General features: G+C 34.1%; 1 long non-coding RNA gene across 1 annotated transcript in view; it reads right to left on the reverse strand.

The window, feature by feature from the left end:
• Nucleotides 1-4,076: 4,076 nt before the first annotated feature.
• The window catches only part of LOC121832112 (uncharacterized), a 70,339-nt gene continuing 53,820 nt past the window's right edge, over nt 4,077-20,595 (reverse strand). Inside the window, exon 4 of the long non-coding RNA XR_006075643.2 lies at nt 4,077-4,158. This is a non-coding gene — a long non-coding RNA (uncharacterized LOC121832112). The remainder of the gene's footprint in view (nt 4,159-20,595) is intronic.

Below are 20,595 nucleotides of genomic sequence, written 5' to 3' on the forward strand. Positions count from 1 at the left end.
AAGGACTTGCTGTCTTCAAGAGCTGAATCCATATTTCTCTTTTTTTAAGATCCTCACTCTAAGGTACTTTGTTATAGCTTCTCTAGCATATCTAATCCATGTGTAAACAGTGGTAAAAGATCATGTTCAGGAATATTATTAAAAGAGAAGTATAATTTTAATTCAAAACATAGCTCACTTATGAATTCAAGTACCTGTTTGCAAACAATATCAATGAAAATAAAAATAAAAATTAATGAATACAATTTTGCATCAAATCTAAGAAGTTATTGTTGGGTGTACTAGCAATATTAAGAAAATACTTTAATAAATTATTCCAATGATTTCAATCAATGGAGAATACCAATATGTTCAGTTTATTTTTGACTAATAAAAATATCTGGCTAGACTGCAACTGAAATGAACATCTAGAAGAATAAAAACAACATCAAATAAAAATAACACTTAGTCTTAAGGCAAACACAAGTCAATTTCATAGTCCATGAAAAGAAATCCCAAAGTACTAGACTGATCTCACATGTAAATAGGATGTTGAAATTAGAATCACAGAGAATCAAAATGGGCTACTTTTTTCTCCCAACCCCATGGGGCTCATTTTGTCCACTTAATTGAATTACTGAATCAATCCATACTTAATGAAGTGGTATGTATATCTCCTTGTCTATTCCTTTTCCTGTACATCATTTTCTTCCATTGGAGAAACTGAGGTTTCTCTGAAACTGAAAATTCCTTTGTATACAAAATATACATTTCAATCTCAATATGCTATTCCTCTGGAAAGAATTGATGTTCAGGAATTTGAATCCTTTAGAGGTTAATGCAGTATTCACCAACCACTAAACCTCTGATAACCAAGAAAAGAACCTTGTTGGGAATAAAAGTACCATAGAGAGAACAAAGTTAACTAAGTTGTTGTTACTTGCAGCACATAAGTAATTCTGTCATTGCTGTCTCAACTGTGAACTCAGGCTTACCAGTCATACTTTTTATAAAGTAAGTGAAGCCAACTTGAACACATATCACTCATTAGTTTGATTATAACACTTTTCTCGATGTGTGAAATTTTCAAGTTGTGTTAACTAGAGAAACCATCCTCATTGAAAGTATATGTGCTGCAGTGAGTGTTCAGTTTGGACTGCATAGAAAATGAAAGCAATGTAGGTACATATAGCTAGTGAAAATGTTAAGATTTTTTAATTTATGTACTTTTTTACAAGTCATCATTTGTACAATCAAACCATTACTGATGAATTATTCATTCTGTCTTTGGTTCTTACAATTTATTCACTGAGAAATATCTTTTTAGCATATAAATGAAATTAAATCAAAACATTAGACATTTGGAGAAATACAAACAATGGAAGACTTTTTCTGTATATTTGTTTTGGCTTCATGAAAAAAACGAAACTATGTGTGTGTGTTTGTATGTATGTGTGCATGTTTGTATATCAATATATAGGTACAAGGTATGATATTTATAAATTAAATCAAAGATCTGGTGATCTTACCAGGCTGAGAAAGATGTTGAAATTTTTTAGCTAATTTTTTGGTGAGAATTTCTATTATGAGACTGTATTTAAAGCACTGAGGTCATGTTATAAGAAACATTTAAAGGTCAGATGGACCAACTTTTGTAATTGAGAGAGGTTCTGAAAATTGAACTAGCTCAAGTTTTCTTTTGTCCTCAAATGTCTGAAATCAGTACAAATCTGTGCTTTATCTTAATCCCATTTATCTTGTTAAGCAAAAGCATAGATCTTTACCTCACATTTAAACTTGACAAAGTCTGACATGATAATCTAATGGGTCCACTTAGATATAAAAAAAATCTCTTCTCTCCTGCTCTCCTCAAGATTATCTATGTTAATGACTTTTATAATTTGAATTGCATCTGGTCTTGAAGTATTTATTGTGTTTATCTTGCATATTTTTTCCATCTTACTAAAGTAGGTTCCTCGTTTCTCTTCTAAGGATGTATTTTATCCAGTATTTCTTTAATTATTTCCCCCTTTCCATCTGTCTCTTCTTATAGGACTCAAATTTATGTATTGACGTTTGGGATATTGGTACATAGGGTCCTTGTGATGAACTTTTCTTCAATTTGTTCTTTTTTGTTTTACTTTAATTGACTAATTTAATCTACCTTTAAAGTTAGTAAATGTTTTCTGTGTGAATATGTATACTGAAGTAAAAGCAATTATCTTCTATAAATTCTGTTGGAAAAGTGTTATGTGCATCTTCTGGCCAATGAATGAAATTAAATGCTTTTTTTCATCATATACAAAAAATTAGACATGTAAAATTTCAAGTGAAAATGAAGGAGGAAATAGCTTTAGGATACATTTTTTGCTTGTTTATTTGTTTTGCTTGTTTATTTTGAGACAGGTTTTCTCTGTGTAGCCCTGGCTGTCCTGGAACTTGCACTGTAGGGAACCCCAACCCCTGAACTCACAGAGATTCTCCTGCCTCTTCCTCCCGAGTTTTAGGATTAAAGGTGTGCACCACTACCATCCAGCTTAGCATGTATGTATCTCAACAATATCATATTTATATGTTACCCATGGGTTAGCCAAAAGATTCAAAAATAAAATGGGGCACACATGAACTTAAAACATTCTTTACTACAAACAATAAAAATATAAAAAATGTGAATGATTTAGTTTTAGAAAATATTTTAAATAACATACTTATAAATGGCTACTGTCTAAAATATCAGCACCTTACATAACTCAAAGCAAATAGGTATCAAGAGAACCACAAACAACTCAGTTAGCTGATCTTAGGGCTTGAGTAGACATTTTCACCCATAATAAATATAAATAGTAGGCAGATATATGAAAGGTACCCAACATCACTGATTAAAAATGAACTAGAAAAACAAAAATTAAAATATTATCTCACACCTGTTAAAATGACTCTTGACAAAAATACAAGTAACAAAGAATGTTCACAAGAATGTAAAGAAAGATAGTGTTCCTACATACTGTTGATGGGACTATCAAATGGCATGATTATTTCAGGGTACCTTATAAAATTATTTCACAAGTCCAAAACTATATATAATATCAGTCACATTAGCAGCCCTACTACTGGAAGTGTATCTAAAGAAATAAAATCTACACCTGACAAAAAAGTTAACACTTGTATTTACTTCAGTATTAGTTGCAATAAGAAATTCATGAAAAAAATATCATGTCCATAGGATGAATGAATAAATAAAATATTATAAATACAGAAGGAAGTAGAAAGTTTTCTCTTACTTGTAAATACATGGATGAATCTAGAGGCCAGCCTACTAAATGACTAAAGACAGGGTAGGAGGGAATAAGCCATGTCTGCCTCCATACGTATAATTTCCACACCTTTTACTAGAAGAAACAGAGAGCAGAAATACAAAGTTGATTTGCAAGGATTATACTACAGGAACCAAAACTTGTTTGAAAAATTATCAAGTCATATCTGGTGTGTAATATGAGTGGTAATGAATCCACTGAATACTTCAACTATGACATCTACTCTAAAAATTTGTACATAAATAAAACCATTGTTTTACATTCCTTGGAAAATAACTTTCTCTGCCAATTTTATATTCTTAAATTAAAAAAAAAATAAAATGGAATAGGACTGAAGTTGAAGTAGTTGCAAACCAAGAATAAAAATGAATCTGGTGCTTCTCTTTCTATATTTTTGGAACACATCAACCACTTGAATAAACCCTTGTGATCTAAGAGAAACTAAGAATTTTAAGACTATGAAATTCCTCCTTTTGAGGCCATCAGAAATTGTGTGAACTATTAGATATTACTTTAACTATAGGAATATAAAGGATCCAGTGGAGGCCAGAGATCATCCACCTGCTAAGCTCAACATGAACTGACATTATACAGTATTGTGACTAACTCTATGGTTCACCTTTTCATGCCCAAATGTTTAAGAAATATTTGTTCTGTGTTAGATGATAAGAGACAGAAACATTGGTACCATACATAGGGCATCATCATTAGAAAAATACACAGTATGTGGAATTGTCTTTGATAATAAATTATGAACAGAAACTTAAAAACAACAGAAAATACCTGAGTAAAGTTATCAGGCTGAGGCTCACTCAGTCCAGAGCATTTGGCCAGCAGGTGTCAAGTTCTGATTTGATCTTTAGCCCTGCAAAAACAAATCAAAACACCATGACTACTAGCAGAATTAACTGCCAGTTAACTCTAGAAAAACAGTTTGAAATCAATGAACAGCTAGTAAATTCTGAAAATATTTAGAAAATAGCTGAAGCAAAGAGATAAATGTTTACCCCTAAAGCTTTAAATTGGTGTTGGCAAAAATGAACAAACTTTGTTGTGTTTGAAAATACACTATTTGGATATTCATCTCGGTGGAACTGGAAGCTCCACATTCCATTTCTCCAGGTAAATACTAAAAGAGAAACAGAATATGTCACCTTGAACTTTTTCAGAATTCTGGAAAGCAGCCATCATTTTGCTTCATGAGCGTGAACACAAAATCAATAATAAAAAAAAAAGATGAAAATGAGCATGAGCATGGCTGATGCTTTAGTGTCTCTTGGTTCACCCGAGTTTCCTCTCTGTCACATCTCTGCGCGTGCTAACATAGGCTAGAATTCCCAGAACAGAACCTCTAAGTCTCGTTCCACAGGGAGCAAAACAGACCTAATTCACATGTATGTCTGTTAATTTACCCCTCCCCTGGATATTTATATCTGATATTTATTACCTAATACACCTCTATAGTATGTCTACCTAGGAACTTAATCATGAAAAAAAAAAAAAAGAGATAGGTATTTTCTGAAAATTTGGAAAGACGACAAATAATCTCCAGGTGCCAGGGACAAAGGAGTACAGTTGAGACCTGTGAGAGAGTCTAAGGTGCACAAGAAACCATGATGTGATACTTCATTTCAGAAACCACAGCTTTCAAAGGTGTTGCTGTGTACTGTGACATTGGCATTATTAAGGAGGTGTTCTGCTAATAGAGTATTCACAGAAAGCAACTACCATAACCCAACGACAAACATGAATGTAGAGGACATGGGAAATAGCAGACATTCAGTGACCCCTGAAAACTCTCTATTAAGGAAGACTAAATACACAGGAAGAGATTTTAATAAAGTCTGTCTAAACATGCAGTTAACACAAACATCTATATCATACCCCCCTCCAAATTTTAAGGATCATCACAGGAGAAGGGGTGAAAAGATTTAAATAGATAGTGGCAGTGAATTACTGTTGCAAAACGGTTTTCTGGACATAAAAGTGACAATACATATATGGATTCATAGAAACAATGTCGTTATGTGCAAGATCTGAACATGATCAAGCCAATCATAATAACAGCATGGATGGGGAAGGATGGGGAAGAGATTCATGAAGTCCTATCCCTAGTTGAGAAGCTGTTGGATGTTCGGGCAGAGAGTGTTTTTCTTTCTTTCTCCCTTTTTTTTTTTTTTTTTTTAGGAGTAGTAACCCATACTCCAGTACGTGACCCTTCATCTACATACATTCTGGCAGCATTAAGGAAACTCAGTGAGCTTTAAAAAGAGAATATGAAGTTAGGAGCGAAAAGATTGAAGATTTGATAAAGAATGACATGGGTATAGCATATCCTTAAGTAATAGATACTGTGCATAGATAATTTAGACTACCTCCATATTTTAAAAAATAGAAGTATTGTTAAATTCTTTTTTTTCCTTTTATTTTATTTTACAATACCATTCAGTTCTACATATCAGCCATGGATTCCCTTGTTCTCCCCCCTCCTGTCCCCCTCCCCTTCCCCCCAGCCAACCCCCCCATTCCCACCTCCTCCAGGGCAAAGCCTCCCAAGAGGACTGAAATCGACCTGGTAGACTCAGTCCAGGCAGGTCCAGTCTGCTCCTCCCAGACTGAGCCAAGCGTGCCTTCATAAGCCCCAGGTTTCAAACAGCTACTCATGCAATGAGGCCAAGACCTGGTACCACTGCCTAGATGCCTCCCAAACAGATCAAGCCAATCAACTGTCTCACCTCTTCAGAGGGCCTGATCCAGTTGGGGGCCCCTCAGCCTTTGGTTCATAGTTCATGTGTTTCCATTCGTTTGGCTATTTATCCCTGTGCTTTATCCAACCTTGTTTTCAACAATTCTCGCTCATATAAACCTCCTCTTTCTCGCTAATTAGACTCCCGGAGCTCTACCCGGGGCCTAGCCATGGATCTCTGCATCCAGATTCCTCAGTCCTTGGATGGGGTTTCTGGCACAACTATTAGGGTGTTTGGCCATCCCATCACCAGAGTAGGTCAGTCCCGGCTGTCTCTCGGCCATTGCCAGCAGTCTATTGTGGGGGTATCTTTGTGGATTTCTGTGGGCCTCTCTAGGACTTTGCTTCTTCCTTTTCTCATGTGGTCTTCATTTACCATGGTCTCCTATTCCTTGTTCTCCCTCTCTGTTCTTGATCCAGCTGGGATCTCCCGCTCCCACAGGCTCTCTTTCGCTCGACACTTGCCCTTCATTACTCCCACTCATGTCCAGGTAGATCTCAGCCATTTCTCCGTCATTGGGTGATCCTCATGTCTTTCTTGGGGTCCTGTTTTCCAAGTAGCCTCATTGGTGATATGAGTAGCAGTTTAGTCATCCTTGTTCCTCATCTAGTATCCTCCTATGAGTGAGTACATACTATATTTGTCTTTCTGAGTCTGGGTTACCTCACTCAGGATGATATTACATCTTATATCATATCAAACATGAATGAAAATCTGGGATGGAGAGGTGGCTCAGTGTTTAAATGAACTTGCTGTTCTTGCAAGAATAGTAAGATTCAGTTTCCATCACCCATGTGGAGGCCTGCAATGTTCTACAACTGAAGTTCCAGGTGATCCAACATGCATTTTGGACCTCAGTGAGCTTTCGATGTGCACACAGTACACTTACAAACATACAAACAAAACAAGCATGCATATATAATAGAAATAAACAGAGTAAAATGCTATGGACAAAAAAATTAAGCATAAAGAAAAAATGAGATGTTATGAAAACCATCCACCAAAATGATTAATCGTTTAAATTTGGATGAAGTCTTAGACCAACTTCAAAGATTTTTCCAGATGCTTATACTTCATAGAATCTCTTCTTAGGGATTTACGGGTAAAATTTTATCAGTCCCATGTATTGAAGATTAGATCATACTACTGTAGAAATTTCCTAAACCATATACACATGCATACATGTAAGTAGAATCAGTCGAGTTATCCTATAGCATGGCAATAATGCCTGTTTCAGACCCAATAGGTTTTCGAATATATAACCCGAGACCGGGAAAGGGTTATCTCTTTTTTGAGATGTTAGTCAGTGGAGTCTTTTGACCTGCCCACCTCCAACATTGTAGACTATTTTCATTATTCTTGATTACTTTCCAGAATTTGAGACAAAACTCTATATTCCTGAAGATACCTCATACTTATTTACAAGTCATTGAGAAAACAAGTTAGTACCAACCTAGAAATCTCATATTCTACTCAGTAGCTTCCAGAGTGCCAGAAGTCCATATGCAAGCTGTAAAGGGGAGAAAATCAACATTCTTACCTAGCTAGTGAGCACTGTGTGCATAATAACCTCTGACACGGTAAAATACAGCCATTGGTGCATTGGAATAATAAATGTTATTGAAGCAATCAACTGCTTTATTCCTGGATTTAACATATTCTGCATGAGAACTAACTTTTTCTTGGTATCATTAACTAGACCCTAAATTATTATCATTAAACCTATAGACTAGTGGATCTCCAAACCATCATGAGAAGAGCTCAACCTTTTCAGTATATGGTGATTAATACAGAGAACCATAATTTTTCAATATTCAGAGACTAATAGACTATGGAGCCCTCAGCTCTAAATACGTCATCTGTATTACAACCTTCCCATCATGGTGCAGAGACCACTGCAGAAGATGAGGAGGAAAGTCTGCTTTATGCAGAAGTAGTAGATATCTGCTGTTAAATAGTATTTGTCAGATATGTCAGGCAGGGATGCCACATAGATGAACTCACAGCATCTATGAGTGCTTACAAGCCCTACACAAGATAAACAAGGAAAATTCTAGGCAAAATGGGAGAGGTGACTGTAGCATGAATCTTAGAGAGTCTTAATAAAATCAAACCCGGGGTGAAATACTGGATGGTCAGAGAGACAGAACAAGCCACAGCTAACCTCACCTGGCCAGCTTCTCAGCTGGTCTCGTTTCCTCAGACTGGAAGCCTCTGTGTCCTCATATCCAAATGGCTCTCAGCTGAACTGTGCTGCTAGAGCCTGAAAGCTTAACCAGCCAAATGCTTAACCAGGCCAAATGCTTCTAGTTCCTGGTCTTCACGCCTTATATACCTTTCTGCTTTCTATCATCACTCCCTGGGATTAAAGGAGTGAGTCACCATGCCTGGCTGCTTCCAATGTGGCCTTGTACTCACAGAGATCGAGGGATTTCTGTCTGTGGAATACTAGGATTAAAGGCGTGAGTGACACCATTTTCTAGCCTTTGTATCTAGTGACATCTGTTCTCTGACCCCAGATAATTTTATTAGGGTGCACAATATTTTGGGGAACACAACACCACCACAGGTGACCACAAAGTATCACTCCTAGATGAGGAGCTATTAACAATTGATGATTTGAGGGGGAGAATGGAGAGCCAGTTTTCTTCCATGGTATATCCTCTGAGAGGTTAGTCATGCTCTGGTAGATGGCCCTACATCCATGCACATAGCAGAAGCCCTCAATAGGTTTTAAGTTGGAGAAAAAAGTGACAGAGGAAAATAATGGAGAAGTTGGCGGGGGGGGGGGGAGAATGAAGTTTGAGCTTTTTGAAATCACATATATGCATGGTTGAAATTCTTTTTTTTAAGAGAATTTTGTATTCATTTTACATGCCAACCACAGATTCCCCTCTCTTCCTTCCTCCAGCCCTCTAGCCTTACCCCCAAACTAACCCCCATTTCCTTCTCAGACCAGGTGAGGCTTCCCATGGCAAACAATAAAACATGGTCTACCAAAATAAAATAGTTCAGATCTGTGAATTTAATTTGTTCCCATATTACTTTTGTTTCAGTTCTTGTGGAGGTAAATATTTGTTTTTGTTCATTGTCCTTTATGAAAGTTGTCTGATTTTTATTGCTTTAGGTTTCTAGGAGCCATAGAAAGGACAAAATTCTCTTTGATGCTGTACAGAACATGGAGAAATAGACTGTACATTGATAGGGTCATTTATGAATTTATGAAATATAATATAACATCATGAGATTTATAACCAGCAGTAAAAATGTAAAATCTGAATAAACTAAATGGTGGTCATGGTTAGATGTGGGAGAGGAATAAGGGGTATCTTTACATGTTGAGTGCAGTATGAAGGCAAAAGAATATTAAAACATCAAAGGAAAAGTGTAGAAGGTGACACATATTAATACTTTTGATATAGAGAACATTTCAGATGACAGTAGACAACAGAAGACGAGAAAGATATTTTTACAATATTTAGAAAGCAACACAAAACATTGATATACAGTGAAAGAGCATTTTTTTAACATTATAATATCCTTTTCCTTTAATTTTCTTTTTAGTATTTTGGGGTTTATAATTAGATCATTTTCCTCTTTCCTTCCCTCCAGCCATATACCCTCTACCTTCCTCTCTCTCAAATTAATGGCTGTTCTTTTTTTAATAAGAATTAAAAAATTAGGAATGATGTAGTATATTGATACCTCCTAATGAATACATACCAAGAATAAACATTAAAATATTCATTTTAGGAAGAAAGAAGAGAGTTCAATGAGGAAAATCAGAAGATCTAGACAAGTGATTAAAGTATAAATCAAATTAAAATTTTCTTTAAATATAATTTAAATGTAAATTGTAACAATTACATTATAATAAATCAATAATAGAAAATTATAACATCTTGGACGAATCTAGATAGGATGACATTTTAGAGTTAATCTTGGAATTTTTATATTAAATACACATTATTAAGTATAAATAAAATAATAAAAATGGGAGGCAACCTTTGCAAATAAATTTAATTAATTCTTTGATAATTTCAAATTACATATTTATTATATACTGATCAATTCAATATTTTGATCATAATCACCCCATTTTTTCTTTTTAACTCCTCTCAGACCTCTCCCACTTCCCTGCCCTCTCCAGTTTCATGTCTTTGTTTTCCTTAAAATTAACAACCCAGTTGGGTGGTGGTGGCACACGCGTTTAATCCTAGCACTTGGGAGGCAGAGCCAGGTGAATCTCTGTGAGTTCGATGCCAGCCTGGTCTACAGAGCAAGATCCAAGACAGGCACCAAAACTACAGAGAGAAACCCTGTGTCAAGAAAAAAAAAATAAATAACAAACCATCAACTCTAATTAGTGCTATCTATATCCTTCTGAGTGTGGAGACATTCCCTGGAAAATTTTCACCTACTAGGAGCCATACCCTTTAAGAAAACTGACTTTTCTTCCCTGAGAAGCCATAAACTATCTATAGCTGCACAGGTGACTGATGCTGGGCTAATGAACCACTTTTCATTCCAGGTTAGAATGTTAACTGGCTTGATCTTGTTCAGGCAATCACAGCTATTATGACTTCATCAATATACTGTCTAGTCCTGTCAGGTCTACAAGGTACTGCTTTGCTCCAGGACTCTGTGAACCCTGAGTTTTATAATAAAGGTCCTCATCTAAGACAGTCCCTGAAATTTAGGGAATAAGTGCCTCATTTATGGCTTAATACTCCACAGTCACTGGTTCTCTTCCCTATGAGCAGTTGTGAGTTCCTTTTTAACCCCCATCCATTCCACAAAGAAACTTCTCTTATGAGGTATGGATGCTTTACTAACCTTTTAGTAGAGAGGTAATAATTTAGAGAACAATTTGATTCTATGTCAATTTAGCAAAATAGTAGTGGTACATTTACCCCTGGGGCCTGAAAGATCCCTAATCATGCATTTTTTGTCAGATATGTGATACCAATCACATGTTTCCTTCTGCTTCATAATGGGCTTTAAATCTAATCAGAAGGCCTCATAAATCTGCCATACAGGTCACTTTTGTAGTTAATGAGAGGTAAGCTTAAAAAGTGAGGAAGGCACACCAGTAAAGAATAAAGAAAAAGAAAACAAATAAACAGAAGGCAGAACAATTGTAGATCTTTAATTATGAGTAGGTACGCTCATAAACTCTTACAAAGATAATTCTCTTTAAATAATCATATCATAATTTCACCCTCTCTTGAGGAATCAGTAGCTTAATAAAGAGATTACATTTCCTAATAAGAAACGTCAATGGTGGCCAACCTCAAACTGCAGTAAGAAATAAAATATTAATATAAACTCTGCCAAAATTCCAGTGATCGATTCTAGAGAAATGGAAACATATAGAGGAGATAAGATATCTACTTTAATACTTCAGTTGGTGATTGTGCCAGATTTTTGACAGTCAAAGCATGACTGAATTTATCTCTGAAAAATGGTACTTCTCCCACCATACATCAGGGATGTCATCGGAAATCCTCAGTGTATTGCCAGGGAAAATTTCTGGTGAGTGTTTCGCATTTTTATATGGATTCTATTTCTCACCCTTGTGCCTTTTAATTTCATCACTAAATGTTATCAGACAATTTTTGAGACTTTAACAATGGTTAGCATGGAACATGTGTAGTCTGGATGTTTCATAAAGCCATTTGACAGAATTTGGGCTATCCTCTAAGAGGGTTATCAGATACTAAATATTCGATCTGGACATGCTGCTCTCCACAACTTACTCAGGTTCAAGTAAATTTAAAATTCTGCATCTTAGTAAGTGATATTCTTTGTAAACAGATTCTGAAACTTGGGGAATTTTTTTTAATATGTAAGAATTTACAGTTGTGAATCAAAGGGTTTCATCTGCTGTCAGGATAATAGTCTGTCTTCCAGAGCTTTGACTTTGGTGTATTAAGTCTCCTGTAGTTATGATCTAAACTTTTCTTAATGCGTAACTTTCTCTTCTAATTGTTTTTCACATCATTTCCAATGTCTTTCTCCTGAAAGACACAGGGGTAGGCTTTCTTGTCTTTGTCTGCTAAACTTTGTCTCAGACCTGTGTTGTCTTTCCCTAGCCTGCAGAACTTGTCTTGCAATAGCCTTTTGATAACATTTCCTGTGTTATTTTCTGTTTTTGTGTACCATCAGCACAAACTTTGCATGCAGCTTAAGCCAAAAATCAATCTGCCACTACACTTTGTGTCTCTTAGGTGTTCAGATAAATCTTAGTTGTCTAAATCATTAATGTATTTCAAGAAAAAAATATATAGTACTGCCTTATCTACACCCTCATTTAGTTGATGAGCTGTAAAGTATTGCTGTCTCTGATTTCATGTTAATTTTTAACATTCAGCTATTTTCATATGCAGTACTGAAACCTGTTATATCTTAATATTTTGGGAGAAAAATATTCTCCATACATAAAAGTAATCTCTTCTCCTTGGCATGTGGTATTTGTTAGCATAAGCACTTTCTTCTTCACATAAAAGTCTCTAAAAAAGATTTGTATTCCTAATAACATATATCATTATGACGTAGTTGTAAACATAAGGATTATGTCTTTCCTATCTTCTATTGATTGGAAACACATGGCAGGTTCCACTCACATTTAAGGATAATACAGGTATTTGAACCATACAATGTGCAGATGCTGGTACCCAGTTTAACACTTTATCTCTTGCAATTTGCATAATGCCCTTTATTATAAAGTTTTCAAACACTTAATATAATGCAACATTAGAACATATGTATGCCAAAATATCTATACCAATATCTTTGAATGTTCTTTATAGCTGTTACTGGTACCTCAGTTTCAGAGATAACATGTGTTTCAAAATGATCACTTAAATGGGATATTTCTTTGGTTGTATTGTAATACAACGTAGCACAAAAACATAACAAAATATAATGGAATACAATATCTTTCAAAATCCTGATCTTGTGAGTTTTATTTTGGCATTTCCTAGATTTTTAAGAAAGCCAATTCTGATGTGTACTTTAGAAACAAGATGTTTTCTAAGGACACATTTTTAGCCAACACAAATGGAAAAATGGAGACAAACACCTGGTTGAGCAAAGGCAGATATTAATTTAGAAAGTAATCTTCAAGGCTTTGTTTACTGCACAAAAAGTTCCAGAGCCAAATGGCCTATTTTCTATCTTTTACTAGAAATATTTTATGCTCCCACAATGTGGAAGCATAAAATATTGGACACCTTTGTAAGGGTATGAGTTGATATGAAAAGAGTTTTTGATACTGAGTTAACCTCAGCTTATGCTTATAGCTTTGCCTCTTTATCTCCTGAAAAACATTCACAGTAACTGGAACACAAAATTTTCTTCAGATAGTGACAACTGGTGGTCCTTTCCTGAATCTAAATGTACCAACACTTACTTCCACCCCCTACCCGTCCCCCCCCCCGTATTGCTTTCTAACGAGCCTCACATAAGTTCCTCCAAATAAATTCCCTTGTCCTATCAACACGCACCCTGTGAGTTTTTGCACATTGCCTGAGGGTAGCCTGTGGCAAGTTTCTCATCAGTGTTGTTTCAGGAGGGAAAAGGATGAGGAATTATCACTGCCACTGAGGTATGCACACTAAGGATTAACTATAATTTTATATTCCCCTGTACAACTGCCACAGGTTTCTGTTGCCAATCAATCAAGGTCTAACTTTTTCCTTTAAAGATATGTGTTATTATATTACTAAATGACCATTATAAGAAGGCATCCTGCTTAGATGACTTTGAGAGACAGGATCTGCTGTTTTCTAAGAATTCAACTATCTAAAGGGTGTCTCTCTCTGTGTGTGTGTGTGTGTGTGTGTGTTTTCATACTGTTCCTATGTCCATATTGAGTATCTTCCTCTTTTAGAACACCTATGTTCTTTCTTTCTTATCATCATTTTCTTTGATGGTTTTATTGACTCCTCTTCTGCTGACACTTTTGGTTTACTCCAGATGTCTGTCTTGGAAACTCCTTCTGGTTTATTTCCTTTAAGTACAATCAGTATCATGATTTTGCAATTGCTGTGCAGGCTGTCATAATAACAGAGTTCTTGCTTTTTTTTCCAGTAGATTTTGACAATTCTACTTGAATACCGAACAGATTTCTCAATGCAGCTTCATATAAACATAACAAACTTCTCTTCTCTATGGCATAATTTAATAAAGCTGTTTCATCAACCATATTCCTCATTTTATTAAGGTTCACTAATATGCATTCAATTAAGATATTATTTTTAATTATTTTTCTTGCTTTCATTCTTTACAGAAAAATTAGTAGGAAAAGATGGGTGACTGATCTGCACAATTTAACAGAATCAGTAATTCCTATGGCCACTATTACCATGTTTGTTTTTTAAAACTCATTCAAGATTATTAGTATTCTTCCACTGACATGAACAATCTAGTCTTTACAAAAAAATAGTAATATTCTTAAGTAATACATAACATTATATATATATGTATATATATATGTGTGTATATATATATATATATATATATATATATATATATATATATATATATTGCATGTACATATTTGACCAATCTGGTGGCTGATGAAGAGAAAATGTTCTAATGCCCAGGCAACAGTATCAGAAACAAGTTTAAGTAATATTTTGACAGATTTTCTTACTATGGAATCCATAGCAAGACTGTCCAGTCATTGTTGCTCACAAACAGAGCAGATCTAGGAAGCTCTAAGAAAACACAAGATAGGAAATAAAAATCTGATTGATATAGCACAGCTGTCCAATAAGGCATCTCCTGAGTGGGGGATCTCTGAAAAACACAGTGACTTGATCCTTTCTCACATGGGAACTACAAACAGCTAAATGTTTTGGAATTTGGTTTCATGATTTTTCAAGTCAAGATAACAAGCAGCTAAAATCTGCTTTGTCAATTAGAGAGAGAGAGAGAGAGAGAGAGAGAGAGAGAGAGAGAGAGAGAGAGAGAGAGAGAGAGAGAGAACCAGAAAGATGGGAGAGTAGATCAAGGAGCTTGGTAGGCAACCTGAGTACCTGAATTCAAGGAAAGAACTGACTCTACAACTGTCACAAGTTGTTATTGGGAAAAAACATCTTGATTTTGAATTGAACTTTTTAACTGGCTGAGCTTCTAGACTCAATATAAAGGAGAAAACTAGCTGAGCTTCAACATTCATCTTCTGCTTCAATTTTTTAGTTGTCATTAATTCATATTTCCCACACAATATATTTTGATCATGTTTTCCCATCCTCCAACTCCTCCCAGGTCTTCTACACCTTTCTACTCACCACAATTTATACTGGATAACTCTCTCTCAAAACACAAACAAAAATAATGAAATCATAAAAATGAAAATCTATACAAACAAAAGTGAATAAAACAAAAATGCCAGCACAAAACAAAAAAAACTACCAAAGCAAAAAATTAATAATAATAATAATAAATATAATAATAATTATTATAATTTAATAAAATGGCATTCATTTTGTGTTCACTATCTATTCCTAGGTATAAGTCTGCCCTGAAGTATGCTTGATATACCCAATGATGCTACAATGGAGAACACTGTCTTTCCATTGACAGCTGATAACAAATGAAAGTAGCTTCTTGTTTAGGGATGAGATCCCATGTCTACTCCCACACCTCGCAGTTTTGTGTCACTGTGAGGCCTGAATCTGTGCAGGACTAGTGCTTGCTGTCACAGTCTCTGAGTTCATCTATGTATCTGTCCTGTTTTGGCTAGATGACATTGTTTACTTGTAGTCATCCACTAAATCAGGCTCACACAGATACAATTAGACCAGATGACCCAAGGTCCTGCTGGCATGACTCTTCACTATGATGGGTGATACTTTAGAACTATTAGCTAAAATAGTTCTAAAACCTTTTCTTCCTTAAGTTTTGTTTTTCTTTTTGTTGTTATATTATTATTAACTTTCTCACAATAACAAGTAACAAATATCTTATATTTCAGTATTTCTTATCCATTTTTGCTATTCTTTGTTTTCTTAGTTTAAGTAATTAGATATATGTTCAGAACACTGAAATTTTAGATTTTTTTGCAAATGCTCCAAAATGATACAATTAGTCACATTCTTGCTAGACAACAATGTAAATTGCCTAAAAGTCTCTTGAAATAGAATTATTTTAAGGTCATGTCCTATTCAATATCTGTATCTGTGCCTAGATTCACTGATTGTTTCTTTTTAAATTTTATTGTAATTATTATTATCATTATTATTATTTCTAATATAGTCTCTCCCTCACTCTTCTCTACCCAACAACTGTGTGTGTGTTGTGTGTGACTTCTCTCTCTCTCTCTCTCTCTCTCTCACACACACACACACACACACACACACACACATCATTATGTGCATATTGAGGTTAATGTACAAAATTTAGGCTTTAGTATCCATCTACTATGGGTTCCAAAAACCAATCTAAGATGTTTTGGCAAGTACCATTACTAGCAAAACCACCTTACTAACTCTAATTAGTTCTTAGTTGTTTTTTTTTTTTTAAGAAAATGGGTATCAGTGTAGCCTAAACAATGAAATTGTATCTGATTTCCTGAATAGCAGCTCATTCTAAAAAAGATCTAAATGTTCCAACTGCTTACTGTGACCCTTCTGATAAAGAAGCCACTAAGCCTAAGTAGCTACTGATTGTCTAGGAACTTTTAACAGAGTAGTCCCAGTGATGCCAATGGCTATTATACATTAGCAATAAATAAAGACTTCTGTTCATTAAAGCAATATAGTTTCAACAATAGGGAACAGAAATTACCAATGTAACAGCACAAATGTTAATAGATTTTCTTTATTAATGATGCATAATCTACCTGCACATCAATAATATAGGAAATAGGAGTTTTTCAATAATTGATCAATTTTGATCATGGTTTTTCTTTCAATCCCCAGTCTACTCTATAATCACTAGCATAATGCATGGTTTGTTGATATAGGATTCTATACATTATTTCTTCCTATTGAGGGACCCAGTTTAGTAAAAATTGGCGATGTTAGATTTATGATGATAACATATACTAGAACTGCAATATCACATGTGATACAATAGCTGTCATTCACATGGGATATTGAACTAAGGCCTTTAAATCATAGATAAGGAATCAACTTAAAGACTGAACCAAATGTGAAAAGGACAGTGTGTTCTAAAGCACTGATGTATTGCTTAAATGGTAGACTCCTAATAATGTCATGTATTTATGAGAAAGAGAGCTATAGAAAGTATATTGGTTCCTGTCACCAGCCTATATAGTGATCTTATTGAAAATGTTTGTTCTTCCTTTTCCAGAACATAAACCTATTAGAATCCAAGTCCTCAGGTAGAGGTGAGCATAATAACAGTTCCAATGAATTAAAACAAACAAATATATATATATATATATATATATATATATATATATATATATATAATCATTGTTGGATACTCAAGTTATTTGATTAAGAAATAAGACATTACATTATTTCTAGAATTATAAGAATGCATTGGAATGCTACTACATAATGAATACAATGAGGAAAATATCTGGACCCTCAAGAAATTTTAGAATACCTTTGGTTATTTTCACTTCAGAAATATCCATAAATTTGTTTGGTCTACAAAAGTAAACTAATATAGACTCTGTTTGTCAAAGAAGTTAGTGCCAATAAATTAGTCCTAATTAATAGACAAAATGTTGTTCTGTTTGTTGAAGGAAATATAAAATCAGACATAAAGAACAAAATGTGTATATAAAAGATACACAGAAGAAAAAATGGTGACAAAATAATCAGCCTGTTTCCTTAACTATTTAATTTTAGAAAGTTTTGAAGATTATGGCAAGAATCTGTCTAGAAGTATCAGAAAAAAAAACTGTTACAACAAAATGCAAGCAGTTCTAGTTGAAGGACTGTAGCTAACTGTGAATTCTTGGTTCATATCCTTTCAGTGCTTCAAAAATTATCTCAAAGCTATTTCCATCATAATTAGCTCCAGAACATGACTCCTTCAAAATACCTCATTAATATTTAGATGCAAGGGGAAAAATATTAAGGTCAGGTCATGGGTAGTTAGTAATTCTCTGTGGCATCTCTCTCAACTAATAGACAACAGAGTTGATGACGTGTATGAGTGTGTATGTGTATGTGAATGAAACATATGTTATAAGTAATGTGCTATATCTTGCAGTAGGATCTTTACATAAGTATCAATAACTGTAAGTAGTAACATGTCAATTAATATGTTTGGCTTTTTACTTCCTTTGAAGTAATCATTTACTTAATTTCCTCAAAAATTCAAAACAATTATCCAAAGAAGTAACTTCACCAAAAGAATTGGTCTTAGGTTGTAATAGATTCTTGGGTATTAGGTATGCACACACAAAATGTAGTTTATTAGGAATATAACATACATACATACATACATCTTAAAATAACTTAGCAATGATTAACACAGTTGGTAATCACCACATACTTTAAATATTCTTATATCCTGCTAATATGAAACTCTTCTATTATCAATATAATAAAGCATTTTAAGTGAGAAAATATTGTGTAAGAGAAAAAAGTTCCAAATAATCTATTTAAATTTCTTATTCTTCTAAAATATGTATATAAAAATATATTTGCTGTCATTTTTGTCTGTAAACACAAGTTATTTCCATGAAAATAAGCACTGTTTTTTGAAAACACCTCATCCTCGCCATATTACTTAACAAAAAGAAAAAAATACCATTATACAAAGGAGGTACATATTAATTTTCATTCTTACCTTATTTAAGATTATATGTAAATGAAAATTACTACTAAACATGGTGTCATAGGCTGTATATGTTGCATAAATTGTAAAACTGATGCATACTAATGCCCAGTCTCTCCTTTGGGTGTATATTTGACTAAACTGTATCACTAAACAAGCACTCTTAACTTGACCATAAAACTTCCCATTTCTGAAAGAACACAATCAATAATTCGAGGTTTGCATATTTTACCATGACTCTCTTGTGTTATCTGAGTCTTAAATTACCATGTAAGCTACTCTAAATTGAAATGAATCTAAAGTATTTCTGCCTCAGTACATAACTAAGCAAAAGCTTAAATAGAATAGAATTCGATCTAAAAAATATAGGAGATTAGGTGTGGGGGTCCCTGCAAATGATATAGACCCCAGAGTAGCAATCTTTGTGAGGCAAGAAGGAAATCTACTTTAGAAGGATGTAGTTAGCTGGACTGGTTCAAACTTCGAGAGTCTGCCCATGAGGTATTTTTTTTTTTGACATATGTAAACACAGTACAACTTCAGAAAAAAAAAAAAAACAACCTTTCATCATGTTAATTATCACAATAAAGCCATGGCCTGCCTACACCTAAACTATTTTACATATCTTTTGCAAAGTATCTGTGCCCTCTTCTATAAGAATGAGTTCTACTTCCTAAGAAGCAAAGCTTGAGTCTAAGGAGGAAGGATCTGTGATAAAGGTAATAGTAAAGTCTTTTGCAATGCACAGGAACTTCTTTCATAAGAATGAGTTCTAATAACTGAGATACAATGCTCAGGTGACTAGGAGGAGCCTGGGATAACCATAATAGTCTTGGAATTTGGGTGAGATAGAAAAGATCATCAGATTATTAACTACATTCAATCATAGTTTTCCAGGCAGAAACAAGCATAAATCTCTTTCATTGATGAGAAGAAACATGTCTATAACATTCTGAATTCTCTAGTCCTTATCTGTCAGTACAAGAGCCACTTCCCCTCTACAATTTGGCTTCCATTTTTTACTCTTTTTTTATATGTCTTGGGTTAAAATTGTCAGAAAAATTACATTTGATTTTAATATTCATTAAATATCTTAAAAACTAAAATGCAATATGTATAACTATGTGATTTTATTATTAATCTCTGCAGAATTTTTTCTATATAAACCCTATGTCTTTGCACAGTTATAAAATATTTATCATGTTCTATTTTTTCCTCAATTTAGAAATTTTCTCATGGATATACTAATTTTACACCATCTATTTGTTAACGACATATAAATTTATACTGTAAAATTTCTGGAAAAGTAATGGGACATATATAAGTATTTTATGATGAGTATAACATTTATTTTAAGCCTAAATAATATTTATGTTAAGAAGTAGATAAAAGACAAATAATAACTCAAAATATATTTTCTCATAAGAATGAAATTCTTATAACTGTACTTTCCAGAATAGATTAGATTTAAGTTTTGTAAAGTCTGTATTGTCTGTACTAATTTCACCCATGTTGAATATAAATGCTGACTTATTTTCTTGAAGATTGCTCTCTTAGAATGTTTAAATTGCATTGAACACAGAGATATATTCTAGTCCTTCCTCTCCTCCTTCAACTAGATCAAGGATTCTAAAGAACTGAACAAATAAAAAAGTAGACCAATAAGTATCAAAAATAACCTCTGTGGCTTAGGGAAAATAAATGAAGCATTGATGTTTTGCAGAGATCCAAGTGAGTTTGATCATTCTGAAGTTCTGAATCACTCAAGTATGCCTGGTATTGAA

Source organism: Peromyscus maniculatus, chromosome 9 (assembly GCF_049852395.1).
Source record: "Peromyscus maniculatus bairdii isolate BWxNUB_F1_BW_parent chromosome 9, HU_Pman_BW_mat_3.1, whole genome shotgun sequence".
In the NCBI taxonomy this organism is placed as follows: domain Eukaryota; kingdom Metazoa; phylum Chordata; class Mammalia; order Rodentia; family Cricetidae; genus Peromyscus; species Peromyscus maniculatus.